The sequence below is a fragment of the Rhinopithecus roxellana genome, chromosome 14 (genome assembly GCF_007565055.1).
Source record: "Rhinopithecus roxellana isolate Shanxi Qingling chromosome 14, ASM756505v1, whole genome shotgun sequence".
NCBI lineage: Eukaryota > Metazoa > Chordata > Mammalia > Primates > Cercopithecidae > Rhinopithecus > Rhinopithecus roxellana.
The window spans coordinates 75,281,035-75,294,044 of NC_044562.1; the positions used below are offsets into that span (position 1 = coordinate 75,281,035).

A 13,010-nucleotide genomic window follows, 5' to 3' on the forward strand; every position below is an offset into this window, starting at 1 on the left:
CGGGGTCTCTGGTCTGAAATAAAGATGTTGTGTTCTAAACAGGTCTTCCTGAATAAGACTGAATGTGCCTGGGGGCAGGGGTTCTATCTCCGCCAGTTCATTTATATATTTGTGGCTGCCTGAATTGTGTGGGATATTTAGCACCCCCTGCACCCCTCCCCAGCCCCATAAACACAAGCTCAGCTTTTTGTAGAGGGAAAAGGCACTTGAGCTTTATAGATGCATATACAAATAAATGTGCTGCCTACTTAATAGGTGAATGGCACTGAATCAGCTTCTTTCAAAGCAAAAAGAAATGCATCTTGAGGAAAATGTCTTTTTTGAAAGAAGCTGATGTGCTTCCATTTACCTACTTCCTTTTACATCGTACACCTGCCTGTTTATGTGACCTGCAAAGAACTTTTGGTATGTGTCAAATAAAATAGTTTAGCTTAATTTAGAACTATTTGGATTCCCCTGAATTGTATCTGCCTGACTTTTGGTCCAGGCTTGCTCTAAAACCTGGCACTTAGCATAAGGTATTAGCCCCAGGAGTCTGTGTTGTTTGGGAGGGATAAGGCTTGTTGAGAATAAAGCCATCTAGAGCATCCAACTAGAGAGAAGTGACATTTATAAAGAATGGAAAATGAATATTAGCCGCCCTCTCTTCTCAGGTCATAAATACAGTCTCCTCCCCTTTCAGAATGGAAGCTGGGCAATTTTATTTATTGCATGGTGTCATGTATATTTATGGTTTATAATTGCGATGACACATACATGTTAAAGAGCATCAAAAGAATCAACACTCCATAGTGTGCTTGTGGGTTGCATGAACGTCAGCAGAAAAGACTTCATCTGTAGCAATGGGCAGCTGGCAGTATTGGGGCAACCATCTGGCCCATTTGGTAGATTTGAATGGCGTTTGTAATGTGACATTGATGCTTTCTCAAAAGAGCCTTCTAGTCAAGATGTAACTAGCTTTTTAAAAATTCTTTTTTTCTTCTCATTCTGAGGCAACTATACCAACACCTGCATGCAACCATTAAAACCATGATTTCCTCAGCCTCTGAGCTAAGTGATCACTCAGACATACCCACAGGACCAACATATCACCCTGCACTCCTGATACTTCCTTTGATAATTTCCTAATTCTCATTCTCTTCTTTCTTATGACACCATCTACTCTTCTTCTTCATGAGAGAGCATTCATTAAGCAGCACATTTCTGGGCATCATATTATTCTGGACTGTAAATAAAACAGGCCCAGAGAAAGCAGATAAGGACTGGTTATGTTGTAAGGTTTTGTGACCCCTGATTACCATTAGTAACTCCCTAACAGGCTCCTAAAAGAAATACTTCCTGTTAAATTGAAGGGGCCATTTCACTTTGCTTAGAAGCATTGTCTTGGATGTGCTGGGGGTTCTTTGTCTCAGGCACCTTAATGTCAGTCCCCATGAGCTCCGTGTAAGCACCTTCCTAATTCCTGAATGAATGAGACTTCACCTTCCTTCAAGCCCCATAGCACCTGGTCTGTTGCTGTCTTGTGGAGCACATCATCAGGGTCGCTGCTAGTGGGAACAGAAACTAGAGCAGCCCTGTGGGCAGGAGTGTGTGGGCTGGATTTCAGGACTTGTGCATATTGAGCATCTATTGTGTACAGTGTCTCAGGATGGGCTTACAGCACAGAACAAGTCTCAGGATGGGCTTACAGCACAGAACAAGTAAACAAGGTCCTGTGTACTTGTGAAATGTCTATTTTCTTCAACACAGGGAACTATATCTTGCACATAATACAAACTTAGTACTTATCTGTTAAATCTCTACATTTTTCTAGAAAATTTCAACAGATACAGAAATAGAATACCACATGTTCCACATTCAACTTCAATAATTATTAACTCATGACCAATACTATTTCATCTACACATTTATCCACTTACCCCTTCTAGAATTATTTTGAAGCAAATCTCAGATATCTTTTTTTTTTGAGACAGGGTCTCACTCTGTTGCCCAGGCTGGAGTGCAGTTGAGCAATCTCGGCTCACTGCAACCTCTGCCTCCCTGGTTCAAGCAATTCTCCAGCCTCAGCCTCCAGAGTAGCTGGGACTGGACCACAGGCACATACCACCACACCTGGCTAATTTTTTTTTTTTTTTTTTTTTTTTTTTTTTTTTTTTTTTTGATAAACAGGGTTTCATCATGTTGTCTAGGCTGGTGCCGAACTTCCGAGTTCAAAGCGATCCACCCGCCTCAGCCTCCCAAAGTGCTGGGATTACAGGCTTAAGCCACCATGCCCAGCCAGATATCATATCATTTAATTCATAATTATTTCAGCAGGAATTTCTAAAAGATAAAGACTCCTTTTTCCCCCAAATAAGACCACAATACCATTATCACAGCTAAAAAAATGTAATATATCCATAATATCCAGTTGATGGTCAAACTTTCTAATTGTTTCATTCATGTCATCGCTGAATTGAATTTTTAAAAATTCATTTAATAAGACAACATGAGTTCCAGCATAACAGCTTTTGGTAGAGTGAAGATGATCAAATCAGAGTGGAAATATCTATACTTGTAAATTAAAAGTAATTCCTTAAAATTGATGGGGCACTCTTTAATAAACATTCACTAAAGTTGGGAGATTGACTCTTACGTAGTAGCCTGCAGAATGCCCTATATTAATTAGGATAAAAACAGCTAACTAGAATAAAACCTGTATCAGAAAGGTGATTTCTAAATAATTTGCATATTGCTTGATCTTTGGGCACCATTTCATCTTCCAAGCACAAATTTAAAAAGCAGTTCATAAGAGAAAATACCATATGAAAAGATGCAGAACCTCACTTATAACAGAATGACACATAAAAACTACAGTGCAATATAATTTTTTACCTGTCAGAATTGGCAAAGTTCCAAAAAGGTTGCTAATACACTATTGATGAGAATGAGGCAAACAGCTTACCTCATATATTGCTTATGGGAGTGTAAAATGATACAACCTCAGTGGCAGGCAATTTGGAAATATCTATGTAATTCTTTTTCTTTTCTTTCTTTCCTTTTTCTTTCTTCTCTCTCTCTCTCTCTCTTTCCTTCTCTTTTCTTTCTCTCTCTTTTCCTCTCTTCTTCCATTTTCAGTGGCCAGTGACTGTATCTATCAAATTTTAAAATGCATATTTCTGGCAGGGCATGGTGGCTTAGGCCTGTAATCCCAGTTACTTGGGAGGCTGAGGTGGGAGAATCGCTTGAACCCAGGAGGCAGAAGTTGCAGTGAGCCGAGATCGTGCCACTGCACGCCAGCCTGGGCAACTGAGTGAAACTGTCCCCCCACCCAAAAAATGCATATTTCTTTTGACTGAGCTAGGAACCTCCCTCAGAGGACAGATGTAGAGTCTCCTGAAATACCTCAAGTATTACATGCGCAAACACATGTGCTTGTATGTAATAGTAAACCAAACAACAACAAAACAGGAAATTGCCCAAATGTCCATTAGTAGAGGACACTGGGTTACTTTCTGAGATGATGATGGGTTATTTCTTGATAAACAGATGCTGTTGGAATAGTATGCAGCCATGACAAAGAATGAAGCAGTACTACTTATATACAGATATGGAATGATCTACTGCTTTTAAATTTAAAAAGCAAACTACAGCATGGTGTATATACCATTTTGTGGGAATAAAAGATGTTTGTGTGTGAATATACATAAAGATCTGTAAATGTGTAGACTATCTACAAGAAAGTAGTAGCAAGGATTGTCTCTGGAAAAGAGATCTGGGTGGCTGAGGGTCAAGAAGGAGAGAGACTTAGTTTTCACTATTCATTCTTTAGAACTATTGACTTTTATTCCATGGGACTCCACAATGGTTAATGTTCTTCTCTAGTTTACATGTATTATTAAACTCTCAAATAGATTTCAAAAGAAATGGAAGAAATGATTCTACCAGTAAGACATCAAGCAAACAAACAAAAACCATACAAACAATCAAAACAAAAAAAAATTTAAAGGAAGGAGTTAGAGAAAATAAGAACTTACATATGAGTGCTCTTGTCAACTCTCCCAGCTGACTCCAGCCTTGGAGTCATTCCAACCCAGGAGCCAACATATGACTGAAGAAGCATCCAGATAATTCTAGCTCCCAGCCAGCCAAGTCACCTCCAGCCACTCAAGTCACTTTTGTCTTTCAAGTACTCCCATACGAGGCTCCAGGTATAATGGAGCAAAGACAAGTTATTCCCCACAGCATCCTGTTCAAATTCCTGACCCATAGAAATCTGTGAGCATAATAAGGTGATGGTTGGCACATGCTGTTAAGTTTGTCATGGTTTGTTACACAGCAATAGATAAATGCAGCAGAATTTGATACCTGAAAGTGAGGTGGTGGTACAACAAAACCTAAGATGTGTGGCATGAATTTTTTAAGGAAGCCTGATGGGGTTGGTGGAGATTTGATGACAGTTAAAAGAAGAGTGAGGGCCAGGCGCAGTGGCTCATGCCTGTAATCCCAGCACTTTGGGAGGCTGAGGCAGGTGGATCACCTGAGGTCAGGAGTTTGAGACCAGCCTGGCCAACATGGTGAAACCCCATCTCTATTAACAATACAAAAAAGAGCCAGGCGTGGTGGTGAGTGCCTATAATTCCAGCTACTTGAGAGGCTGAGGCAGGAGAATTGCTTGAACCTGGGAGGCGGAGGTAGAAGTGAGCCGAGATCGTGCCACTGCACTCCATCCTGGGCAACAGACAGAAACTCCGTCTCAAAAAAAAAAAAAAAAAAATAGAGTGAGGGAGATATTAATGGAAGATAGAAGACACTCACCCTTGTTTTGCAGTGGTGGAAAGTTGAGCAAAACTGATGCCTGCAGTAATGTAGAAAATGAAAAGTGTCCCCGAGGAACTGATGGATCTAGCCAAAGAGGCTTCTAGGCAAAACACCCGTGGCAGCTGCTTTCTCTTGGCTGTATATTTTAAGGTGCATACACAGATGAGCTAACAAAGGAGTCATTTAGTTTGCAATCAGAATTTAGAGTAAATATAAATTAGGGTCTAGGACTTGTAGAGTTCAAAAATAAAGCTATGTCTAACCTCTCTCAATAAAAGATTTTCAAAGTTAGAAAGGGCCTCATGACAAAGATCAAATATAGGGCATTGGTAGGAAAATAAAGCCTCAGAGTAAGGAGGCCAACGGTGCAACTGTAAAACCCTGCTTTAAGACTTCAGAAAGATTTAAGGTGGTGCTTCACAGATTGTTTTAGATATGCAAAAGACTTTTTAAAGAATCTTAAGGATGCTATATCACAGTAACCACGAAAAGGTTCAAAGTAGAAAAATGCTTATGCAAAGATGCACATGGGTATGGTTTTGTCTAATGAAATGGATGATAAATTGATACATAAGAAACCCATTAAGATTTTCAACAAATTACACTATCCTGGACTGTAATAAACAGAGACAGTTAACTAATAAAAAGAATCCTTTGGACCCTTCAAGTTCTATGAGCAGGAAGCAGACTGAGAAATACTCAGCTACAACACAGACTACATTTTATGAAAAGAGAACATGACTCAGAAGGTAGAACTAAAAACCCAGAAGGCAGAACCAGACTGGGTGTGGTGGCCCACACCTGTATTCCTAGCACTTTGGGAGGCAGAGGTGGGAGGACTGCTTGAGGCCAGGAGTTCGAGACCAGCCTGGGCAACATAATCAGACCTTATCTCTACAACAAATTAAAATATTAGCCAGGCCTGGTGGCGTGTACCTGTAATCCTGGCTACTGGGGAGGCTGTGGTGGGAGGATCACATGGGTCCAGGAGTTCCAGGCTACAATGAGCAGTGATCACTGCACTCCAGCTTGAGCGACAGAGCAAAATGCTGTCTCTTAAAAAAAAAAAAAAAAAAAAAATAGGCTGAGCACAGTGGTTCATGTCTGTAATCCCAACATTTTGGGAGGCCAAGGCAGGCAGATCGCTTGAGGTCAGGAGTTTGAGACCTGCCTGGCCAACATTGTGAAACTTCGTCTCTACTAAAAATACAGAAATTAGCCGGGTGTGGTGGTGCACGCCTATAATTCCAGCTACTCAGGAGGCTGAGGCAGGAGAATCCCTTGAACCCAGGAGGTGGAGGTTGCAGTGAGCTGAGATTGCACCACTGTACTCCAGACTAGGTGACAGAGTGAGACTCTATCTCCAAAAAAAACCAAAAAAGGCAGAAAAGCCAGGAGCCACAGAAAACAACTCCTAGAAAGTGAATTGGACCTTAATCAAGGACCTGCCATTTGCCCCGCTGGACTTCAGAATTGCTATGGACTGGTGACTTACACGCCACACATTCCAACCTTCCCCCCTTGTTAAATGAGAACGTCTGTTGCAGTTTCCCTATCTTCTATACCCATTGTTTGCTGGGTGTGGGGGACACATAACTTGTCCCTTTCATTCATAGGTCTCAGATCGAGAAGAAGTATCATCAGGGAACTGTACCTAAGAAACGGCATTCAAGGTGCCTCATCCACATCTAGATCTGATTTAGCTGACGGGATCCTGGACTTTGAGTTGATGCCATAACAGGAAAAACTCTGGATTTTGGATGTGGCAGGGGTTGTGAACTGTCATGGCCAGACAGTGGACTGAGGCAGTCTACCTTTTCTAAAGATGAATATAACACGATCTCTCATCCCACATGCTTTCCTGAAAGGTGATGCTCTCTTTCCTGCATCAGTAGGGACCATCTAGTTTCCCTCCTTTTGAACTTGGGCTGACCTGTGTGATTCTGTTGTAACCAATAGGATGCAGCGGATGTGATGCTGTGTGACTTCCCAGGCTAGGTCAGAAGAAACCTTGCAGCTTCTCCTTGGTCTCCAGGAACACTTGGTCTAGAAATTCTCTACCGGGGTGCTGCCTCTTAGAAGCCATCTGCCAGGCTGTGAGAAGCTAAGCTGCATGGAGAGACCACACAGAAGTGCTCTGTTCCACAGTCCCACTGAGGCCAGCCTCTGAAGCCTCCAAATGATTCCAGCTTCCAGGTGCTCAGATCAACTCCAGCCATTCATGTCTTTCCAGCTGAGGCCAAGACAGTGTGGGGCAGGGACAAGCCATCCCTTTATGCCCTTTTCAGATTCCTCAGGGAATCCATACATGTAATAGAATGGTGGTTACTTCATGACACTACATTTGGTGTGTTTGGTTAGACAATAGATAAAAGGAATAGTAGAGATTAAACATAGGCAATTGGAAGATCTGGCTTCTACAATGAATAAGCAGGGCTGGAAGGTCACCTTGGAAATTAGTGAGCCACATTCAACAGGGAAGCTGTAGAGTTTATGGCCCTCAAAGTGGTGTGCAGACACTATTTGAGGATCGGGGCATAAGGATTCTAGGTTTTCAAGGTGACAACTGCTAAACCAGATGGCACCATGTCTATGTGGCCTGAAATAGATGAGGGCCAATGGTACAATTTTGGGAGCCCTAGCCTGAAGCGCTCTTGGCTGAGCAAACACTGAGGCCGTGGGATCACCCACTGTGTCTGTCTGGCCAGGGGACGGACTGATGGGGCTGGCCTGCAGCCAAATCACAGAGCATGCCTGGCACCTGGCAGCAAGGGTCATCCCACAGTGGCATGAGCAGACAGTCCTCTCTCTTAGATTACCCCATGCAGAGGTGGGGTAATTCCCTTCTGCTGTAAAATCCTCCTGAGGTAGAGGGATTTGGGGAGTTGGATACTGGGCAGTCTTCTAGTAGGCTTTATTGGTGTTTAGCTGATGAATTGAAAAAAAATAAAAGAGAGATGACCATATCAGTAATGCTAGATTGTGGAGCAGTTCATATCTTTATAGAAGTTTAATAGTCACTTCAAGTTCTCTGAAAATCAAAATGAAACTTAAGGGGATTGCCAAGGCTGTGCTTAATAAGGCCTGCACATATAAGTCAGCACAGGTCAGCTTAAACCTGGGGCCAGCAGTGGTTCAGAGGTGACCCAGCAGGTCTTTATGTGGCCCCCACATGCCCTCCACACTCTGGCTGTGGAGGTGTGTGGTGGCCTGGCTGAGCTCTTGAACAATGTCCTCTCTGGGGCCCTGGTGCACTTCCCCCTGTAAACCCTTTCCCTGGATCCCAACACACTCTAACACCTTAACAACATCAATGACCTCACTCAGTCATTTTTCAAATTGCCATACGCACTTGGGAAAGAGCTATGTCTTTGGCTCAAGTCCTACAATGATAGAGAGTTAGCAGAGATAAATCAATAATCAGGAGAAGAACAGAGTAGAACACTGAATCAGTGCTTTGAGGTGGAGAAGGGAATGGTGAGCTCTAGTGTTACTCCGAAACTCTTGCACAGTGACCTTGAGAATGCATGCCTCAAGCAACACTTGGGAGGGCTCAGGCTTTTGTTACAGAGCATCCTGCTCATGTCCAGAGAAGCTTCTACAAGGCCCTTTTGAGAGATGGGGCAGCTTGTGCAGCAGTTCACCAGTCTGGATTGAGTTCTGTCTCTGAGGCCCAGGGCACCAGTCTCACTCCTGACACTAAGGCCACCTGCCATGGTGCTAATACATGTGGGAGGCCCCTATCAGACAGACTCATGCACACTCTCTTTCCCAACCCTCCAGGACCCCTCCAGGACCTCTGAGGGCAGTTAGGAAATAGTTCTTCAAATGACAAGAAAACCTCAAGGACTTTCAAGGATCTTAGAAGCACTTGGCTGGCTTGGCTCCTTACTGCTAATCAGTTGGGTCATTACAGACAAGTCCCTCAAGCTCTCTGGCTTCAGTATCCCCATCAGTAAAATGAGTGCTTTGAATTAGATCCATTCTGCAGAATCTGGGGTCCCTGGAGTACCCTCAGCCCAGGGCACACACAAACATGGCCTTCAGCCTCAGTGGTCACTAGAGTATCTTTACTTTTTGTTTCATAAATTAAAGTTCCAAGAATAGTTTCATTTGAAAAATAACTTTGGCTCCTAAAAAATAAAAGTTTACAAACCACAAGATTAAATCATCTCTAAACTTCCAGCCAGACAGATGTCACTCAAAGATCTCCATGAAGAATCAACGAAGACCAATTTCGGATTTGTCTATGAAGTGTTAGGGACTCTCCCTCTGTTATGATGACTTCTATGGTTGAGGGTTGGCCAAGTGCCAGTTTGCACCTTAACGGAAAGGTTTATCAACAAAACTGGTACTAAGAATTTAACTAGGATGCATCAGAGTGCAGTGCTGACCTTCGCAACCGAGGTGTGCCGACACCCGGTGTGGGACCCAGCAGAGCAGAAAGGGATGTGAGAAGAATAAACAGGAGCTCTTTCAGGAGCTCAAATTTTATTCTATGTCAAGTAGTTTAAAGGATTATTTTTATACTTTTATATTATGGAGTAGAAAGCTAAATTTGCATAAATTTTAAAGATTAAAGCATGAGACTTCAAAGAAATTCTGATCTGGCTGCTGGCTACTTCTAGCTACAAAGGGTATAGACCCCAGGCATTAGGTATTGATTTCCTCTGCATTTGGGAGCTTCAGTGAAAAAGCCAAGAACCTCTGATGTTACGGAAAGTGTGTAGACATTTAAATCACACAAGACTAGGGTTTTAATTCTGATTCCACCACATGCTACCTGTGTGAACATGGGTCAGTTACATACCTCAGTCTCCTGGGTAAGGAAACTGGGATAACAGCACCATCTTTCACGACCATTGTGAGGATAAGAAATAAAATCTGTAACAGTTCCCTGCACATATCAGGCACTTAGTAAATGGTTCTGGATAGTAATAATAATAATGGCAGTTGTAACAATAAACCAAGGGTTAAGTGAACCCCAGCATATTTGATGAAATTTTCCAACCAGATAGTCTCCAGCTTCGAGAAAGAACATTTTCTACATTACAGCTTCACATCACTGAGGCTGTTGATACGCACACAATGACCCACAACACACCTACTGATCATCTGCTAAATGGAGCTGTGGGAAAACAAGAATTTAAACAATAGACGTTCTTAAATAATTTTATAATGTACCACCTATTTTTCACCCACATGGTAAAATAGTCCAAGGAGAAAGCAACGAGCTCCAAAGTGATGGAGAAAGGAAAAGCACAAGAGAGAAAGCCCAGAAATAACCTAACAAACATAAGCAAAGCCTTTCTGCCCTCTGAGCTGTCTGTTACTAAGAGAATCCTTTAAAAAAATTAACCTGCCAATTACAATTGGCCAGTTTTTAGAGCAAAGTAAGTGCCTGTGGCTCAGAATAGAAGGAAGAGGGAAGGCAGTAAGAAGGGATGGGAAGCGAGAGAAGTCCTCAGGCCAGTGAGGCCAGATGCCTGTCCCCAGATTGAGTTGCAAATATGTTAGAATACTGACTAATACAGTATTAGTATACAGACTATATTAATATTTTCTAAAATGAAACAAAAGATGACAGTCTTAGAAAGGTTGAAACCTGGTCTATCTCACAGCCAATTAATTGTCTCCATCAAGGCCACTGAGGAATTCTGGCTGGAAGGCTGGCAGAGCAACCACCAGACTGGGGAAAGGGTGGTGGGGGTAAACCCAGCTCTGCTGCACACGCCTTGAGCCCTGGCCTGGGGCTGCTCCTGCCTGGGGCAGGGGACCCCTTTTTATAATGTGCACAAAGTCTCCATATGGCCTAGAGGTAGCCCAGGAGCTGGCATACAAAAGTTGGGTGGCATCTCCTGAAGGAGGAGACATCATAGAGACATGTCACTTTCTGAGACTCAGTTTACAAAGCAAGACGCAGAGAAGAAAGGAAGGCTGGCAGCTTGAACCAAGCTGAGCCATCTGACAAGAGAAGACAGGGTCCTGGCAGGCAGGACTCCCTACCGTGGAGGTCAGGGCCTTCCTGGCACTCCGTGAGGCCTTTTCTGGGTGTTCTCCAAGCTGCTGCCCACTACCAAGGAGGAGCCTCCATCAGGGAGGCCAGAGTGGCACACGACTACTAGCACCCAGCAGCTACCACATTCCCAACCGGATGCTGCCTGAGCTTTGGGCACACCCCTTCCCACAACTGTCCCCTTGCTTTCCCCCTCCTCCTGGGCAATCATCAGGCTATAGCGAAAGCATCAGAAGCTCCCTGGGGATATGTCTGAAACCCCTTGGCTGGGATAATCAGCACCAGAAAAGCATTAAAAACAGGAAGCCACAGGGATAATTGACAGGCGTTGCTGCAAACACCTGGGGTGGGGTGTGCTCAGAATAGGGACAGAATAAGGAGAGGCAACGTCCAGGATTGGGAAAGAATAACACAGGACTGTTCTGGGGATGTGGGGATGTGTCTCATCATAAGGTCCCATTCATTATGTTCCACAAGGTTCTCCCAACATACTAAAGCTGAGATCATAAAATGTCATGACAAAGAACAGGTCATCTGTACTTTCTCTGAAAGCCTCATGATTAGACAGTAAAATAGCTTAGAAGAGTGACATAATGTTTAGACTCTTGTTTTCTATTTCCTGCCCAGAGTTCTTTCACAACCTCTAGATGACATGAAAATGGACATAACACTTGGCTCCAAAATCCCAGAGTACTACAGAATTCTTAAACCCATGAATGGTAGATAAGAAGGCAAAAAGCAAAGCAGTTACAAATGGAAGCCTGCAAGCAGAAGCTTTCTGTTTACCTGTTTAAAGCCACATGCACTGCCTTTCCCACAAGAGATCACCGGCTGGACTGAGTTGACTTCTTAAGGCAAGTTATTCTGTTTCCTTGTTGCTGGATTTCTAGAGCATCCGCATAATAAGGCACGAAGAACTTCGAAGCCCTTTCAGTGATACCTAATTACATCTTTGGCCCTATTATAGACATTTCTAAGTGGAAGCAAAATTCTGCTTGTCAATTTATGACCATTTTTAATTCATGGCCCACCTGCTGAGAGCAGTGGTCTGGAGTGCAAGAATCACAAGTTTAGCTCTAATAGAAGATGCTTTCCAAACCTGAATCACTTAAGAGCCCCTGACTAAAGCCCAACTGGGATGACGCTACAAGCAAGCAGATAAAGTTGCGGACAAAGCCCCCTGTTAGAGATGCTCTCTCCTCCTGGCCTGTGACGATTTAAGATTCTGACCCCTATGTGTAGGGAGCCTCAAGTATTCTCAAGTGAAAGCAGAATTATCACCTGTGAAGAATAATAGTTTAGCCAAGTCTCAGTCACAGAGGGCAGTCAGATTAATCCTGCAGCAACAGCAGAATAAATCCACACTCATTTAGTCAGTCAACAAATATTGACTGCATGCCTGCTGAAGGGTGACAGAGGAGGCATGGTGGACCCCTCCCAGGCCTTGCAGGCTCGTGAGGACAGCTACCCACACATGACAGTACAAATACCTGGATTCCCACAATGACGCTAAGTGCTGGAAAGGAAAAAAAGTATAGGGTGCATTGAAAATGTGGTCAGGTGGGGAGGGGAAGTCAAGTTCAGATTTGGGAGTCAGGGAAATGATACTGAATCCGAGGCTGAGGAGGCTTGGGGGATAGGGGCAGTGAGGAAGGAGAAAGGGAGCAGGTCGAGTGTTAAGGGACAAAGAAGGCCAGTAGGGTGGAGAATAAGGGCAAGGGGAATTGGGGAAGACAGGAGAGCAGTGAGGCCTCAGCACACAGAGGCCAGGACAGGGAAGGCCTTGCAGGCCTTGATGGTAAGAATTTTAACCATCATCCTCATGTTACAGGAAGCATTCTAAGTAGAGAAGTGACAGGAACTGATGGGTGTTTTTAAAGATCGCCCTGCCTGCTGCTTGGAGGATGGTTTTGATGGGAAAACAAGAAAGGTATTAGGTGCTGAAGGGGAGGGCAGGCTTAGATGTGGCGCCTCAAGGGGGCTGGAAATGGGGAAAACAGGGAGGAAAGAGGGAGGGAAGTGGTGTATCAGGTAGAGAAAATTAAAGACACTTCATTCCTAAAAGCAGAATCTGAAATGGATCTGCAACTATTTATTGCTAACAATATTAAAGCCCCTGATTTCTCGTTGAAGCACACTGAACCCATCTGTGCCTTTCATATGACTAAAAGGTTGAAAGATTTCAGGGGCTCAC

The 13,010-nt window shown here is 43.5% G+C and overlaps 1 protein-coding gene across 5 annotated transcripts in view; it reads right to left on the minus strand.

Moving 5' to 3' along the window:
• Window positions 1-13,010, minus strand: part of RAPGEF4 (Rap guanine nucleotide exchange factor 4) — a 315,123-nt gene that overhangs the window by 136,516 nt on the left and 165,597 nt on the right. The window lies entirely within an intron of this gene.